Source organism: Ambystoma mexicanum, chromosome 1p (assembly GCF_040938575.1).
Source record: "Ambystoma mexicanum isolate Mex_15411 chromosome 1p, UKY_AmexF1_1, whole genome shotgun sequence".
NCBI classification, from domain to species: domain Eukaryota; kingdom Metazoa; phylum Chordata; class Amphibia; order Caudata; family Ambystomatidae; genus Ambystoma; species Ambystoma mexicanum.
In genome coordinates this window covers 789,850,488-789,868,872 of record NC_090921.1, presented here as the reverse complement: position 1 = coordinate 789,868,872, position 18,385 = coordinate 789,850,488, and the positions used below count along the sequence as shown (strand labels likewise).

At 48.8% G+C, this 18,385-nt stretch overlaps 1 protein-coding gene across 12 annotated transcripts in view; it reads right to left on the bottom strand.

Moving 5' to 3' along the window:
* The window catches only part of UBAP2L (ubiquitin associated protein 2 like), a 1,950,223-nt gene that overhangs the window by 176,139 nt on the left and 1,755,699 nt on the right, over positions 1 to 18,385 (bottom strand). The gene's annotated exons all lie outside the window — the stretch shown is intronic.

Here is an 18,385-nt window from a genome sequence, read left to right as displayed (position 1 = left end):
AGGTCTCCAAAACAGCTGTCTTTAAACAGAACCTCATGTCTTCATAAAGTGTCCTGAAAACAACACAGCCAACTTTGCCTTCCGGAGACGATTATCAAGCTCACGGATACATGCACACCTTCCCTTCTGAAGGGCGATGAAACAAATGGCACCTTAATGAACACTCAAAAGGCAGAGCCATGAAATGGAAGAGCGTTGGACCCACCCCAAATTACAGTACTGCCTATGATTTAGATTCTCAGGAATATGAAAGAAGATATCCTGTGAGGTTAAAGACATCAAGAAAAACCCCTATGCATGAAATAGCTTGGAAAGGGTGAATATTTTCCTTTTCAGATGAATTTGTACACAGACTCAGGAGTGCTGCAAGCTGCCACCGTTCTAGGGAACAAAGTAGTATATGAGGTACCATTCTTTTCCCACCTGTGCTGGGGTTTTGGGAGGACTCCACGTATAGTCCTCCTGGCCAACGTTGGGAAACCTCTCTGCAAAGAATTTCAGGGAGGGACAAATGTGAATCATTTCATGGGGCTTCTGTACCAACGGGGGGAAACAGATATGGAAAACTATCTACACATCACAAGTGTAAACAGACAGTGCACAGGTTTTGGAGTAGGAGTGGAAATTAACTGATCCTGCTGGACCAATTAGATTGAGCCCTAGCTCTCTGCTGACCCGCAAATACCCTTTAAAGATAAAACTGATAAGGGCCCAAGAAGACCAATGACTTGGCTGTAGACCTTGAAGCTCTACATTTCTCAAATGACTAATCTACGTTAGACCGACAAAAAATGTAATAGTTAAAGAGCATGTCCAAATGTTTTGTCTGGATACAAAAAACCATGGAGGTAGACTCCCCGGAATTCCACCAAATGACAGGTCTCGGGTTCATGGATCTGGTCAAACCGTCCACTGTACCAAGGCTGATTATCAAAATCGGTTTGGCTCTTGCATTGCATCCAGTAGCGTAGCATTGTGCAAAAAAATGAACAAGTTACTTACCAACTGGTAACTTTCTTTCGACTGGATGTTCCTCCAACGTATTCCACATTTTTGACATGTAATGTCTACCGCTCTGCTACTTTGGAAATTTTTCAGCAGAGTAGCCTCAGTTTATGTTTTTTCCTTCATAACGTGTGACCTGCTCCTACACAATGCCTGCTTGACTGCACATAGCCTTGAGGGAAAATTCTTCAGAGGGGCAGGCTGGGAGGGTGCTGTGGAATACGTTGGAGGAACATCCAGTCGAAAGAACGTTACCAGTTGGTAAGTAACTTGTTCTTTGAATGGATTGTGTCCTCCAACATATTCCACATCTTTGACAGACTCCCAAAGCAGTATCAGAAAATGGAGGATGGAGAAGAATTTAGAATACCCAATCAGATGGCAGAATAAAGAATCGCTTTACCACAGGCCATATCTTGACCATGGAGCGTATCCAGGGAGTAATGTTAGACAAAGGTGTGGATAGAAGCCCATGTCACTGCGTCACAAATATTCCTAATAGGAACTCCCCGCTGCAGGGCTGTGGAAGTAGCCACGCCCCTAGTGGAGTGAGCCCGCAACCCTCCAGGAGGGTCCTTGTCCGCAAATCTGTAACATTCAGTAACGGTGAGGATAATCCACCTGGACACAGTCTGTTTGGTAACAGCCTGGCCCAATCAGTGTCCAGCATACCCCACAAAGAGTTGATCGTCCACTCTGACCCTGGACATTCTAGAAATAAAAGCCCAGAGCTCTCCTAGGGTCTGACCTATGAAGCCGCTCCGCTTCCTTACCAGGATGAGGATAGAAAGCGGGAAGTACCACTTTCTGGCTTAAATGAAACTCAGACACTACCTTAGGTAGAAAGGAAGGACGTACCCTCAGTACAACCCTATCTTTGTGGAACACAGTAAAGGGTGGCTTAGATGAAAGTGCCTGCAATTCACTCACTCTGCAAGCGGATGTAACCAACTAAGAAAACCGTCTTGAAAGACAACAATCTCAAAGGACAAGAGTGCAAAGGTTCAAATGGAGCACCCATCAGGAATTTCAAGACCAAATTCAGATCCCATACCGGCACCCGAAAGGGGGACAGCGGGAACACATTAGTGAGCCCCTTTAGAAATTGGGAAATCAAAGGAATCTTAAAATAAGAACATTCTTCAGACGAGCGCTTGAAGAGACAGCGCCGGCAGGTGACCTTTAATGGTACCTACTTGAAGGCCCCTGTGGGCCAAAGAAAGCAAGAAAGACAGAACCATGGAAATGGAACACTACATACATTGTGTCCTTTGCACCAGCCGCAAAACTTACGCCAACGGTACAGGGATTTTGTTGCCGGCGGCCTGGCCGAAAGCAACACCTCCATCACGTCATCCGGGAGGTCCCAATCCTTATATCTCAACCTTTCAGATACCAAGCGTGAAGGTTGAGAGTCTTGACCACAGGATGGAGAACCCACCTTCCCCCCCCCCTCGCACGAGAGACTTTCCTCTTGGTAGGGAAGACGGCGTGGAGGGCAGATGGACATTTCTAGAAGGTGTGGGTACCACGCTCTCCTGGCCCAATGCGGAGCAATGAGGATCATATGGTATCCGAAAACTCCTTAACACTGAGGAATGATGGGGACCGGAGGTAACGCGGACAGAAGTGGGAATGACCAATCCACGACAAATGCATCTCCTAAGGCTCCTCTTGGAGGAAATTCCCTTGAGCAGAATCTCTCACACTACTGGTTGGTACTGGTCGCAAAGAGATCCACTTATGGGGTTCCCCAAAGGGCGAAGATCTCCAGAAGGACTTCCTGAGCCAACTCCCACTCGCGAGAGACTGTACTCTGCCTGTTCAGAGCATCCGCCACTGCATTCTCCTCTCTGGCCAGATGTACTGCCAAGAGTGATATTCCTTGCTGGATTGCCCAAAACCAGAGCTGCATGGCCTCTCTGCACAACGGCAGTGACCCTACCCCCCCTTTTTTGTTGAGGCAATGCATGGCCACTGTGTTGACCGTCATGATCAGGACACCCTTTCCCACGCACATTCCTCCGACTGGCCCTCAGCTCTAATAGGTTGATGTGGAGTTTGGACTCTGACGGAGACTAACGACCGCTGGCAGTCAGATCATCGGCATGAGGTCCCCATTCTGTGAGGGAAGCGCCCGTCAATACTGCAGTGGCAGACCCCATTCCCATCTCCTGAAGTGTTCCACAGGGATCCTGCGTTTCATGCACTCTGTACAACATTTTTACCAAGCCCCTTTTCGATGATCTAGGTGTCACCTACACCAACTATGCAGATGATACCCAGATCATCCTCCCACTTTCAGGTGATTATGACAAGGATTTGGCGAACAGAGTGTACATCATCATCCAGGCATGGATGGCCTCACACGGACCATGCCTGAATGATGATAAAACCGAATTCATCCTGGGCACACGCATTAACTTAAAACAACTGGGGCCTGAATACTCCTCATTTATAATCGACGGCAACTGTATTAAGGTAGCTCAGGAGGTAAAGACTTTAGGCTTTTATCTTGACTCTACACTCTCATTTGCCAAACAAGTTAACACTTTAGCGTCCTCCACGACCTATACGTGTAAATTTATAAGAACATTTCTCTCCAATAACAGTTGTACCGTCTTGGCCAGAGCACTAATCCTGTCCCGTCTGGATTATTGCAATGCATTGTACATAGGCTCTAACAAAGCCATCATCAAAAAAATCCAAACCCTACAAAACAATGCCCTCAGAGCGGCATTAGGCATCTCTAAAAGAAACCATATCTCTGAGAACAGGTGACAGAACAATTGGCTCCGAACCAAAGACAAAATTCTCCTAAAAACCCTGTCACTCCCCTATAAATCACTCAACAGCGCCGCCCCTATCTACCTTTCTGAGAGATTCCACAAACAAACATCCATAAGACCCACCAGATTAGCAAATAAGGATCGACTGGTCATCCCCAAATTCAAATTTACCACCATCGGAGGTAACAGTTTTCCTGTCAAAGCGGCTAAACTTTGGAATTCCATGCCTCCTACATTGAGAATTAGCCAGTCCTACACCAACTTCAGAACTAACACTATCTCATGATTGAAAGCTAATGACTGTTAATTATTGCACTATGTCGAATGAACTGTAATTAACACTGATCATCCCAACCTGCTACCATTACTTGCCACTACTTCCAACATTTAACGTGTGTAAAAACTTGTAAACTCTGCCATTGTAAGATTTGCTCCACACGCTCATATGCTCCCAATAGATGCTACCAGATCTCTGTACATAATGACTGTAATATCTGTATATAAGTATTTCTTGTCTGCTCTGTAATTTATGCTCCACAATGTTGATTTCCTGTAACTAAGCCTTGCATTATCTTGTATCTGCTGCACCCTTTTACCTCCGGGTCTGATGCGCATTATAAATATAAACAAACAGTCACCCCTGGCCACGGTTGCCAAAACGGCTCCCCCATCATCAGATTCCCATCGTTGGCCCACCACAGAAGATCCTGCGAGACCGAGAATGGAATCGGAACAGGATCAGACATCTTGCCTGAGAATTGGGACCACTGCATCTTGAGGACCCATTGCAGGGATCTCATCCTCCGCCTGGCCTCTGGCACCAAAGAAATTGCAGGATGCCATGAGGCCGAGCAACCTTAAGAATTTGAAAGCCTGAAGACACTGGGCATGTTGAAATTTGTCCATCTGCACAATGAGGTGAGCCCTCACCTTGGGAGGCAAGCACTTCCCAAAGGACGTGTCCAACACAGCTCCGATGTACTAGAGCTGTTGGGAAGGTGTCAGATGCGACTTCTTGAAAAATGAGGGAGAAGCCCTGCTTGTGAAGGGAGCGGCAGGTGAGACTGAGATGATCCATCGCTTGCTCGGGAGAACACGCACGAATCAGCCAGTTGTCCAAGTAGAGGTAGACGAGAATCACCCCTCGCCTGATACACGCAGCCACCACCACCATTAGCTTGGGGAAGAACCTCGCGGCGGAGGTCAATCCGAATGGCAGGAACCGAAACAAAGTGCGAGCTGCCAGTCGCAAACCTCACATACTTTCTGTGCTTTGGACCTACAGGATGCTTACTTTCATGTGCTGATTTATCCAGAGACACCAACCAATCCCGAAGTCGAAGGGCCTGGAGGACCTGAGAAATAGTGACCATCTTCAACTTGTCCTTCCTGAGGAGTTTGTTCAACCAACGCAAGTCCAAAATGGGTCTCAATCCCCAGTCTTTCTTTGGAATAAAAAAATATGTTGAGTAACATCCCCTGTACCACTCTGCTACAGGCACCAGTTCTAAAGCAGCTTTCACCGGCAGGGTCAAGATTTGCTGCACAAGGAGCGGATCCGGAAGCTTCAAAGAGACAGTCCCCGGTGTATTGTTGTAAAGACTGGAGGGTGGGGATCTGTACTGCTCTCTATATGGTAGAGGAAAGGCATAGAGGAACCCAGCCAAGATTCTCTATTGTCGGTAGCAATGGACAAGCAATCAAGGCGTAGCTTCTCAGGAGGTGATGCAGGCTGGTTCTTAAGTACAGTGTAGTCCCCAAGCCCCCACAAAGGAATGTCCAAACACTGTATTAGTTAAAACACAGTCTTTATATAATTAAGGTTCAAGGTTATATACACAATCACAATAACTCACTTTGTGCTCAGTAAATCTACAATGGCAAATATATACAGTTCTAAGTGGTACCACAATTATTATTTGATTTCATTAAAGTGCATCAACTGTACTCTGGTTAAATGCCACACAAATCACTTAATAAAGGTAACCAATGATAGACACAGGAGGAAAGCAGTTGGTTAGAACAATTGGCAGAATACTGGCCTCTACCATTAGACACAGTTCTGTGTGGATATCTCCCCACCGCCCCCCCCAACCTGTAAAATGAAGATGTATCACATGCCCAGTCCATATATTGTGTATAAGTCTTATTTCCTTCTACAATGTTTCTACCACCCCAATGTAACCGGAATAGCAGAGTTCGTCGACGAGTCGTCGACGGATCCTTCTCGAGTGGCTCCCTTTAAAGCAGGAGCCACGGATCGTCGAAGAAAGTGAATCGGCGTTAAGGCAGCAACTTCGGTCCCAGCGGTGCTCATCGACGACAGAGTGAAGACATCCTGCAAGGAAGAGGCGTGCGGGGCACCTCGATGTTGATAGTTCAGGACTGCATAGGGTTGGTGAAGAACTGTGGCCCAGCAAGGGCTTTGAGTCGTCTGGCGTCTCTACGGTCTTTGGGGGGCGGGAAACCCACTGGCGGATGCTCCTCGGAGACTCGACTGCCTGTCCTTCTCTGGCGGGTTAAGGCAGGCGGCGGTGCGGACGAGCGAGTCTGTGAATCAAAAGTCTTAGGCAAAGGAGCGTGCGGCTCCGGTCGTCGATGGCACGGCGTCAAGCGGTCCCCTCTTCTGGGCAAAACTGCTTCGACGGGCCTCCAGCGGTTACAGCAAACTTGTAAACCCTGGTCAAGGACGGTGGATAGAATGTCCGGTGCTTACCTTCGTTCTCCTCGGCAGTCCCCATCTCCCGTCGACAGCCTGTCGAGGGTCTTACTTCCAGGGCGCTTTGGCAAAGGTTAGCAGTGCTCGTGGTCCCTCGGAGCACGGGAAGAGGGCACCTTAACCAGGTCCTCTCTTGGATCAGTCTCGACGGCTTTCGGATTTTGGCGAAGGGAGACAGCAGTCAACCTTCTTCTTCAGGCTCGGCTTTGAGATTAAGCGTCAGTTTCAACTTCAGCTTCTGAACAAATTATAGCAGTGAGGCCCACAGATCTACTAGTTGATCTCTTATTCATTTTGCTGGGTCACACTCAGGTAACCAATCACTCAGAAGGGGAGTCAGTCAGCCAATCAGGCATACAGTGCATTCAGGCCATATGCCTCCCTCTCAGACACTCACAACAAGGAATGTGTATTGGGACAAGTACCCAGCCATTCAACACTACACACTGCAATCATACCAGTTTCGGGCAGGGCTGTCCCAATCATGGTGTCAAACACCAGAAACCAGACGTCCACAACAAGAAGTGCACATTGGTCACACACTCCATTCACCGAGGTCCCACCCACAGGGTGTACCCACAACATAGTCACTGGGAAGGTTCCAGCCAGTCTGGCCTGGACTTCACAACACCACCATATATGGAACTTCCACCCAACAGCCAGTTAGGCGGAAAAGACAGAGTCAGGGCTTCCCAGGACTTTGGGAAAACAAGATAACATGCAATAGAAAGCAAGAGGCCACAGGGGCCATCTTGTTTCCTATCAAGAATCAACTGATTCCAATCGCAGGGCCTGGGTATCCCTGTCAAATTCAGCATGGAGCTGCCACCAGCCAATACCCTGCTCTGTGGCCCACAGACAGGTGCCCAAAAACATACACTAGGGGCACAGGGTTGCACCCCCACCCATGGGTGCCATAAGGGTATCCCATGGGTCTGTACACAAACCAAAAACGGGAAGAGCTGCACTGCCATGAGTCCCACATGGACTCCTGGGAAGAAAATACAGAACACAAATGAAAAAGGACTACAGGACAAGAACAGGGAGGCCCTGTCCCTCCAATGTATTTCCAGCATCACAGTCGTGAGGCCGCTTTAGGAAGGAAAGGCAGTAGCTGTGGGCTATGGTATCCAGAACCCAGGCATCCGAAGTAATAGCTTTCCATTCTTTGAGATGCTGAGCCAGTCTGCCCCCAACCGACAAATAATGGAACATGGCCTCATAGCTGTTTTGGAGCGTCAACGCCTGAAGGCAAAGAGGGAGCTGCCTGAGCAGCTTTGGCACATCTATTTCCCGACCACCACAGGTACTTTTACATTGACCCCTTTGAATGGCGGTTCCTTGCGTCCTACCAAAAGAGGAATAGTAACGAAAGGAACCTTCCCTTTACTGCTGTCTGCTAAGACGAAAAGGCGGAGATTGACGCACAGCTTCGCTCAAAGATTAAGCAGCAGCTTTCGAGGTCTGCAACCTCTCAAGGCTTGTTCAGAAGACTGGCTTGTACATCCGGAGCAAAACCCGACTTCCGCAACCGCGCAAACCTGCGCATAACTGTGCTCGCAGCCATGGATCGACTAACACTGTCGGCCGTGTCCAATCCCGACTGAGGGAATTCACACATGGCATCCTTGCCATCTTGCACGAGAGCAAGGAACCCATCCCTTTCTTCCTCCTCAGGGATATGCTCAGCCGCTGAAGAAACACAATTCCACAGCGTGTATGAAAATCTTGCCAAGGCACAAGAAGAGTTGGCTGACTTCAGTGCCATACTCCCCGCAGAAAACACCTTGCGTGCCCAACCATCGAAGCGTTAGTCGTCCTTATCAGGAGGGATGGTAGGGTATGCCGCCTGCCTCGAGGTGGCCGTAGCCGCCTGAACCACCAAACTCTTGAGAGTGGGTGAGAGGAAAGGTAGCTGGGGTCGCTACTGGAAGGGCACTATTTTTTAGTTGACTTGTTAACGTCCGGAAGAGACTCTGGGATCTGCCAAGCAGCCGCCACCCTTTTCTACAAAGTCAAATGAAAAGGTAGCAATGGGTCAGAGGACGGACCTTGATCCAAAATATCAGTCAAGTCATCCTGAACAAATGCCTCCAGAGGACTAGACCAACCAAGATACTCAGTGACCCTAGCAATCAGTCTCCTAAGTGGACTAGCAATCAGTCTCCTAAGTGGACTCCGCATTTGTATTTTATTGAATTTATATAGCGTTTTAATCCAAAATGCTTAACAAGAGGAACCAACAATATACAGCAAGCATTACATAACAATTCAATTAAACCAGTAAAGCAGTACAAAAACAATTTACATTATGGAAGGGGAAGAAGAGAAGGGAGGGGTCAAGAAGAGAGAAGAGATAGTGGGTACGAGGAAAGGTGAAAGCAGAAGTAAGAGGAGGCAGAGAGAGTAGGGAGAAGGAAGGAAGAGAAGAGGATTAGAAATATACAGGACATAAGGAAGGAAGAGAGTGGAGAGAAAGAAGAGAGGGGAAGCGAAGTAGGAAAAGGAGGTGTGGGAGAGAGTACTAATAGAAGAGGAGGCAAAGGGTTTTAAGGAGGTGAATGAAAGAGATAGGATTTTAGGGAGGTACGAAAGTAAGTGAAGGAAGTAGTAGAGCGGATGAAGAGAGGAAGGCGGTTCCAGTGTTAAGGGGCAAGGAGTTGGAAAGAGCGGAAGCGAGAAGGGGCACAGGGTGGAGGTGGAGAGGAGAGTAGGTAGAGATTGGAAGAGCGGAGAGAGGGAGTGTAGAAAGTGAGGAGGGAGGAAAGATAGAGGGGGCAAGACCATGGAGGGATTTGAATACGAGACAGAGGAAATTGAATTTGAGCTGGGAATGAAATGGGAGCCAACCTAGAGAGGTCAGAGAAGAGGAGATGGAGTCATGGGGAGAGAGAGAAGGCAGAGGGAGCGGATAGCAGAGTCATATATAGATTTAAGTGGGGAGAGGTGAGAGGAGGGGAGTCCAAAGAAAAGTAGAACAGTAGAAGAGTCTAGAGAAGATGAGAGAGGAGATTAGAAGTTTGGTAGCGTGAAAGGTTAGGAAGGATCCTACTTTACGGATGTTGTAAAGGTGAAAGCGGCAAGATCTAGCAGTAAGAGAAATATGGTGAGAAAGGGAGAGGTGGGGGTCAAGATAAAGGCCAAGGTTATGTGCGTGGTGAGAGAAGGAGAGATTGGAGGGGGGAAAGAGATTGAAAGGGGGAGGAGAGGAAGGAGGGAGAGTGCATGCAGGGAAGAAAAGAACTTCAGTTTTATCGGTATTGAGAGTAAGGAAGTGAGAGGACATCCAAGATTTAATAGCACAGATGCAAGAAGAAAGTTTCTGGTGGATGTCAGAAGGAGAGAAAGAGTTGGGTGTCATCCGCGTAGAAAGGATGTGAGACACCGAAGGAAGTAATGATGGGGGCTAAGAAGGACGTGTAGAGCGAAAAGAGAAAGGGTCCAAGGACAGAACCTTGAGGAACGCCATGGTTGAGAGGAAGGGTGGGAGGGGTGGAGCCACCCCAGGAGATGGCAAAGGTACAGTTAGAGAGATAAGAGGAGAACCTTAGAAGGACAGGGTCTTTGAGGCCAAAAGAGGAGAGAGAATTAAGCAGAAGATTATGGTCAATAGTGTCAAAAACAGCAGAGAGGTCGAGAAGAATAATAGAGGAATGTTTAGTGTAGCGTGAGGAAAGGAGAGAGTTGAGAACAGAGGTAAAGGCAGTTTCAGTGGAGTGTAGAGGGCGGAAACCAGATTGAGTAGAGGGCAGGAGAGAGTGGTTGGAGACAAAAGTTGAGAGTAGACCATGCGTTTGAGAAGTTTAGAGAGAAAGGGTAGGAGAGAGATGGGACGATAGTTGGACGCTAAGTGGGGGTTAGCAGAACGTTTTTTCAGTATAGGAATAATAGTCGCATGCATGAAAGGAGTAGGAAAAGTGGAAGACAGTAGGCAGGTGTTGAAGAAAGAGGTGAGCTAGGGTATGAGGAGGGGGTAGATTTTAGGAATGAGAGGTTAGGAATGGGGTGGGGTCAGTGGGAGAAGCCATAGGATGAGTTTTGGAGAGTAGTAGGGTAACTTCAGATTGAGTGACTGGAAGAAATAAAGACATGGAGGAGAGAAGAGGAGGTGGAGGAGAAGAGTAAGAAGGAGAGGAAAAGATAGTTTGGCGAAGTTTGAGGACTTTGTTGGAGAAGAAGGAGGCAAGATCAGAAGCAATAAGAGGAGAGGCGATAGAGGGATCAGGGGTAGCAGGAGAAAGAAGACGGGATAAGGTTTGAAAGATACGGCGAGGGTGAGAAGATTGAGATTGGAAAAGGTCAGACAAATAGGAGCGTTTGGTGGAGTTGAGGCACGAGTCAGAGAGTATGATAGAAGTATGCAGATTGGTTGGAGGGGGTGGGGTGTTTGAGCCATAGTCGTTGAAGGCGGCCTCAGTAGCCTTGAGAGCCCCAGGCTCAGGTCTGCCAAACTCCACCTCAGGAGAAGTGTCCAAGCCACTGGCATCATGGAGTGATTGACGTAACTCTTCCAACTGACTGTCCCCTGAAAAGACAGGAGCCACATCAAGTGCAATTCCAAATCTGACCTCTCCTCATCCTCATAGATATCATCCAGAGGAAGAAAACTCCTGTCTAAGGACAGAAGTGGGTCTGGAATCCTTAACAGGCTTCACAGACGTGGATGTACCCTTCCTTGGAGGATCCACAGTACCAGGGACCTCCATCAGCAAATTCCGGCCAAAAGGCCCCGAATGCCTTCGAGAGCGCCGAAGGCTGGTGTGAAGGCAAAGCCTCAACATCCGTATCTGACGGACAAAAACGCTGACCTCGACCCCTTACCAGATTTCTGTGGTTTTGCTGGGGAGGAAGACCGAGACCTGGATCTAGCACATCTCTGGCGATCAACCTGAACCTTGTCCTAACAGGACCTCGATGGTCCCTGATGAGTATCACGCCAAAGACCCGGGTCCAAAGGCGCGCAAGCTTCGGACCAAGACCGTCCCCTGCCGGCTTCTTCCGAAGGCACAGACGGAACTGCGCCCTGGGAATGAAAAATCGCCACTATCTGCTCCCTGAAGGCTACCCATTCCTCTGGCTTCGAGGACTTAGTGGGACAAGCCACTTTCCTTGCGGCACCGCTTCCGGGAATGCCTAGACGACGACGAATGGGGGGGGGGCCCACTCCGGGACCGAAATTCCCGGGACTCTTTCCGACGAGGAGAGTCACCCCTCGTATAGTCATTGAACATCCCCTTTCGGGACTTACTGGGTTTAGAACCCAGACCTACCTGTAACTTCCCCTTACACTCCCGCAAGGCCTTAGCAGTCAGCGACTGACATTTCGAACAGTCCTCGGTGTCATGACTCTCGCCCAGATACCACAAAAAAATGCGGTGCAAGTCCGTAATCGACATCTTAGACTTACAGTCCCGGCAAGTGTTAAAGCCAGGCCATGGAGTCGCAGAGGTAGAAGAAGACGACATATTCACGATGAATACACGAGGCGCGGCGAGTTCTCGAAGCAAACACGTTTGCAGAAAAAACGGAACTGAGGCTACGGGCATCGTGCGTCCTATTTATAACATCTGGTTACGTCGCCCTCGACGGATATCGACCCGACGCAGGACGCCCCCTGACGAAAAATTTCCCAAGTGGCACAGCTGTGGACATTACATGTCAAAGATGTGGAATACGTTGGAGGACACAATCAATTCGAAACCTGTATATCCTGCAAACGGAGTTCCGAAGCCTCCCACGTCACATCATGCACTGTTTGGTAGTATCTGCTATGTTACACATAGTGTTAGCCATACACAGGGCCAAAGTGACTGATGAAAATGTATTTCTTCCAAAGGTATCATGGTTCTTAGACTTCCTGTCAGCTGTTAATACATTCAGTGCTCTAGATAAGATTTTCAGGAGGGAGTATTTTATTTCTTAGTTTTAAACTTAGAGTAAATGTGATTTCAAGGGAGTAAATTACGGTCCCTTGGTAATGTTTCTGATTAATGTTCCTCCCACAGATTCCTCATTTTTGACATAGCCGTTTATCCTGCTTGCAGCTTCTGAAATTTTTCAACAGCAGAGTGCGCTGTGCTTCGTCGACTCGAGGTCCTTCCGCTGCTTCCATCCCACGCTCATGGCCGTTAGCCCGACGTTGGTATAAATAGCACAGACCGCACCTGTTGCCTCAGTTCAAGATTTTCCCCTCTTCTGCATTGCCGTCTCGAGGATCTGATAATTACCCAGACGTTGAAAGAGAGGATGATGTAAATAACCAAAAATTCACCCTAGAGGCCGTTCAGGAATCCGTGGGAGGAACATCGATCAGAAAGAACATTACCAGCAATAAGTAATTTGTTCTTCTAATGGATTGTGTCCTCCCATGGATTCCTCATCTTAGACTTCCATAGCAGTATGTAGGTGGGATTAAAGAATTTGTTACCGTTTATGCTATGAAGAACAGCTTTGCCAAACCTAGTTTCCTGTCCTGACAAGGAATCCAGGCAGTAATGCTTAGTGAAGGTGTGCAACAAATACCAGGTTGCAACATTGCATATATCCGGCACTGGTACACATCTTTGAAGGGCTGAAGTGGCAGCCACACCTCTCGTGGAATCTGCCCTTAATTTATCAGGGACATTCTTGCCTTCTAAAGTGTAACATTCAGAAATACCCAGAATGATCCAACGGGGAAAGGTCGATTTGGTAAGTAGCCTGTCATAATCTATGCCCAGAATAGCCAAAGAAAAGTTGGTTGTCTGGTCTGATGTTAGCCATTCTGTTAACATAGAAGCTTAAAGCTCTTTTTAGAACTAACCAGTGTAACATCTCCTTCATTAGAAGGATGAGGAGGTGGGTAAAAAGTAGGTAGAACTATATTTTGCGCCAGGTGAAATTCTGACACCACCAAGGGTAGGAAGGAGTGGCAAACCCTCTAAACTACTTTCTCCTTCAAAAGTAGGGTGAAGGGCAGTTTGCAGAACAATGCCTGGAACTCGCTCACTTTGTGAGCAGACGTGATAGCCACCTGAAAAATGGTCTTTAAAGTCAAAAGTCTAAGTGGCTCAAAAGGAGCTCCCTTCAGGAAATTTTAAACCAAACTAAGGTCCAAAGCGGAAAACAAGAATGGAACTGGAGGGAAGATTTTCATAAGTCCCTTGAGGAATTGAATAATAATGGGAACCTTAAATAAGAGCCTTGCTCTGGCGTGCGCTTAAATATAGACAGAGTTGCACGTAAGATAATGGCATACGCGGATGATATGTTATTAATGCTAACAGACCCGGAGACCTCGTTGGAGGAAGTAGGGCTTGAGCTAGAGAAATTTGGAAAAGTCTCGGGATTAAAAGTGAACAAACAGAAATCTGAGATACTTAGCTGGGCGATGGTACAAGGTGACAAAGCAAGGATCCAGAGCAAGCAACCATTCCGCTGGGCCAACAAGGGAATTCGGTATCTGGGGGGTCACGATTGCAAATACGGAAGAACAGCTGTACGGGGAGAACTTTGCGGCTCTCCTGGACAGGGTGAGGCAGGATGTAGCTCGATGGAACCCAATGCATATCTCATGGTTGGGTCGGATAGCGGCTGTAAAGATGCTGGCACTGCCCAGGGTCTTCTATTATTTCCAGGCTCTCCCTATCCCTTCCTAGTGCCTTCTTTAGGACCCTTAACAAAATAGTTTTGGCCTTCATCTCAATCTCCTTTCACACCATTATTTGAGAATCCTTGGTTCTCGCCAGGGGCATTTAAACAGTGGAAAAAAGTAGGATGCTTGAAAGTGGTGGATGTGTATGAAGGTGCTGGAGTTTTAACATTTGAGCAATGTAAACAGTTCATTGGGTTAGCAGAAAGAGATGGGCATCAGTATTATCAAGTGAGACACTGGGTGGTAAATCAAATGATTCGGAAGATGGCCACTAGGCAGCTGACCCAATTGAAAAACGTATAACTACCAACGACGGTGCCAAAAACTGTCTCCTCGCTATATAGGTTGCTAGTGAAGGAATCTGCTTCCCCAAGATGGCCGTATGTGGCCAACTGGGGAAAAACTCTGGGTGCAGAGATATCTGAAGAGCACTGGGCAAGCATATGGTGCAACATACCCAAGCTGACATGCTCAAACTACAAGAAGCCTGGTACAGAGTCATGCTGCAATGGCACTACACCCCGAGATACTACACACAAGGTTTCTAGCGTGGCAGTAAACTGTTGGAGGGGATGTACGGACTGGGGTATGTGGGCTCACATATGCCTGGTGGTTCAACCATTTTGGCAATAGATAGGCAGATGGGTGAGATCTTTGGATCAGGTCTGGTCGTGGGGTGGAAGGAATGGCTGATTGGGTGGGTGTAGATGGTGAGGATCTGGAGTCCAAAGAGCGACAGAAGGCGTTCATGGTACTGCTTATTTCTGCTTGGGTCACTGTGGCCCAATTGTGGAAGTAGAGAACCAATCCTTCCAGCATCGATCGTTTGCAAAATGTATGGACGTTCTTAGCATTAGAATGGGTCACATATAAGATACAAGGTGATCATGAGGTGTTTCAGCGGGATTGGGATTTGGTTCTGGAGTACCTCCAAAGGGATTATACGACTCAATGGTGCCCACAGAACCTACAAACAATAGACTTTCTGGGAAGCTGCTTGTTTCGGACAAGGAACTTCAGAAGGGGGAGTTGGCTAACGGAGGAAGGGCGGTGAGGGGGTAGGTGAGTTGGGTTAATTGTTATACATTGTTGAAAATTTCAATAAAAACGATTACATTTTTTAGACATATCGACAGCCCAGCCAGGTAACCCTTAGCAGTAGACACGTGAAGCCCCTGATGGGCCAGGTGTAACAGAAAAGACAATACAGTGGGAGTGTCGCAATAGAAAGGATCAATATCTTCAGCTCTACATCAACTGCAAAATGTGTTTCAACAGTAGCAGTAAAGACCTCATCCTTTGGGACAGCAAAGAACGTAGGTAGGACTATTGCCTGATTTAGATGGAACGCGGAGGGTACCTTAGGTAGGAACGCCGGGTGAATCAGTAAGACTAGGTTATCCCTGTGGAAAGTGGTACAGGGTTCTGAAGCCACCAGAGCATGGATCTGACGCTGCAAGCGAATGCGAGACCTACTAGCAGAGCTGTCTTGATGGTGACCAGCCTGATGTCCGCAGACACCATTGGCTCGAAGGGTTTGTGCGCCAGGGCGCCCAACACCACATTGAGGTCCCACACAGGGTGTGGCTTTTTGATGGGCGGGTAAAGCCTGGACAGGCCCGCCAGTTGTTTCCCGACTATGGGGTTGCAAGAGAAGACCTCCTCCTCCGAATTTCTGTAGGCCCCTATGGCTGCGAAATAGGTGCGACATGGGTCCACCTTGTATGCCTGAGTGGGCAAGGTGTGCCGAGAAAGAGCACATCGTCCTGTGTGCATGTCAGGGGGCTGATTTCCTTAGAATTCGCCCAGTGACAGAACCTGCTCCATTTACTCCTGTATTGGCTCCTAGTGGGTAGGTTCAGGTGTTTGAGGGTTATCTGCTCAGGAACCACGCATCGAGGGCTAGCTTCTGGGGAGTGGTGTGGGGAACCCTGCCCCCTGCTGGGACAGGAGAGGTGCTGGGCCCAGCGGAAGGTGAATGGGTGTTCGGTTTGAGAGGCTGAGCAATTCAGAGAACCACAGTCTTGCCGGCCACCAAGCACATTCACTATGATGCTGAGGTGACAAGCCTCCTTTATCTTGCGGAGTACCCTGGGGAAAAGAGGTGTGGGCGGCAAAGCATAGGTTGTCATGCCCTCCCATTGAATCTGCATGGCGTCATCCCAGGGAGCCGGGGCCTAGTCCTTGCCAAGACGTGAACTGATGGCACTTCTTGCTCCTCCAGGAGGCAAATTGATCCACCTGTGGATGGCCCTGTGTGCCGAAAACCACCTGCAGCAATTGGTTGTTCAATTGCCACTCGTAATTGTCCGCTCCCATCATGCTGAGTCTGTCCGCTTCCAAGTTGGACTCCCCCGGGAGGTGGATGGCCCCGAGTCAGATGTTTTCCAGGGCCCATTCCCACATGCTGACCGCTAAGTTGCACAGCGGCGGGGACCTGGTACCCCCTTGCTTGTTGACATAGTACATGCTGGTGGAGTTGTCGGTCTGTATCAGGACAGTCCTGCCCTCGATGAGCGGAAGGAAGGCCCCTGAGGGCTAGCCAAATGGCGCTGAGCTCCAGCCAGTTGATATGAGACTCCTGCTCCGGCCGGGTCCAGACTCCATGGACGCTGTGGTGTCCAGAGTGGTGCCACAGTCCTCTAGGGAGGAGTCCGTAGTAATGGTGACCTGCAGAGCCAGCTGTCGGAATGGCCTGCCCGTCTGCAGATTGCAGTCCTTGGACCACCACATGAGGTCTGAGTGGAGAGAAAGCAGTATGCTGACCAGCTCCGCTTGGAAGCCCCTCTCCCGATTCCATGAGGCTGCGAAGTGCAGCTGCAGTCTCCTCATCCAGAGCCTCGTGTGTGGCACGGCCAAGAGGACCTCTGCCATGATACCTGGTAGGTACTCGTCAGAGGTTGAAGTGGGCGGGAGCGGTGCTCCTATACTTTTTATTTTTAAGTTTCATTGTTCCTATACTTTTATTTTAGAAAGAAACCATTCTGGAATGGTTTAGTTTTAAAATAAAAGTGTAGGAAGAAGTTGAAGCTTGTAGTTCACTGAACATTTCCATAAATAGCAGGTGTGTTTGTTTGGGGGTTTGGATTGTGTGTGGGAAGGGGCACAGCAATGTGGTTTGTGGGGTGTGGGTGCAGACCAGCAGGGAACATAGTTCCACTACTTCTGTTCGTACACGTCGACCACTAGTGCTGGTACCACCAAGCCGAAGTCACAGGTCTGGTAAGGAAGTGCGCCGTGGCTGTCTTGATGGCCGTAATCTTGTCCTCCGAGAGAAATACCTTCTCGGAGCTCGTATCCCAGGTGAGGCTCTGCATGGGTTGCAGCTGAGACTTCTTGAGGTTGATGGTAAACCCCAAAGCGTGGAGTGCACTCATAAGTGCGGAGGAGTTCGCACTGACGAGCCAGTCATCCAGGTACGGGTAGTCATGGTGGCCCTGGGCTCCGAGGAAGGCTGCCACTGCATTCATGAGTCTGGTAAACACCATGGGGGCTGAGTTGAGGCAGCACTGCGTACTGGAAATGACGGCCCATGATCCTGAAGCGTAGGAAGGAGCGATGGGGCTGCCAAATCAGGACGTGTAGGTAAGCGTCCATCAGATCCAGGGAGCACATCCAATCTCCCTTGTGTAGTGTCTCTGCAATGAGAGCTGGAGTAAACATCTTGAATTTTTGAAGAGGGAGGGAGAGGTTGAGGGTGGAGAGTTCAAACAACTCTCAGGCCAGCCTTTTTTTTTTGTATGGTGAAAATCCTAGAATAGAAGCCTAATGGCACTTCTTCCACTGACTGGCTATCGACGAGCGACCGGATCTCCGCCAACAGAGTTGCCATTCCAATCTGTGGGAGGGGAGGAAGGAGGAGAGGGAGGTATAGGGGGAGGTATAGGTAGGCGGTAACCCGTGGATCCTACTGAGAGGATCCACAGGTCAGCGAAGTTTTGGCACCAAAAATGCACGCTAGTGTCTCCCCTGGAGACACGTGGATCCGGAGGGGCGCGTCATTCCATTTTGCTCTGAGACTGCTGCTGAGGAGGTGGACTGGAAGAAGCCCTTGCTCCCCCCCCCTTTTTGCTGCTTGCGCCGGTGCTGACTCGGCGAGCAGTCGGGTTGTTTCGACCTCCGCTCCTGGAATCCCCAGAACCCGCCAAACGCCCACCCCTTATCGGAGCGTTGTTGCGACTGGGTGGCTTTGGTAAGAACAGATAAAGACTTTGCGGTTTGCAAGCTGTTCTTATCCAA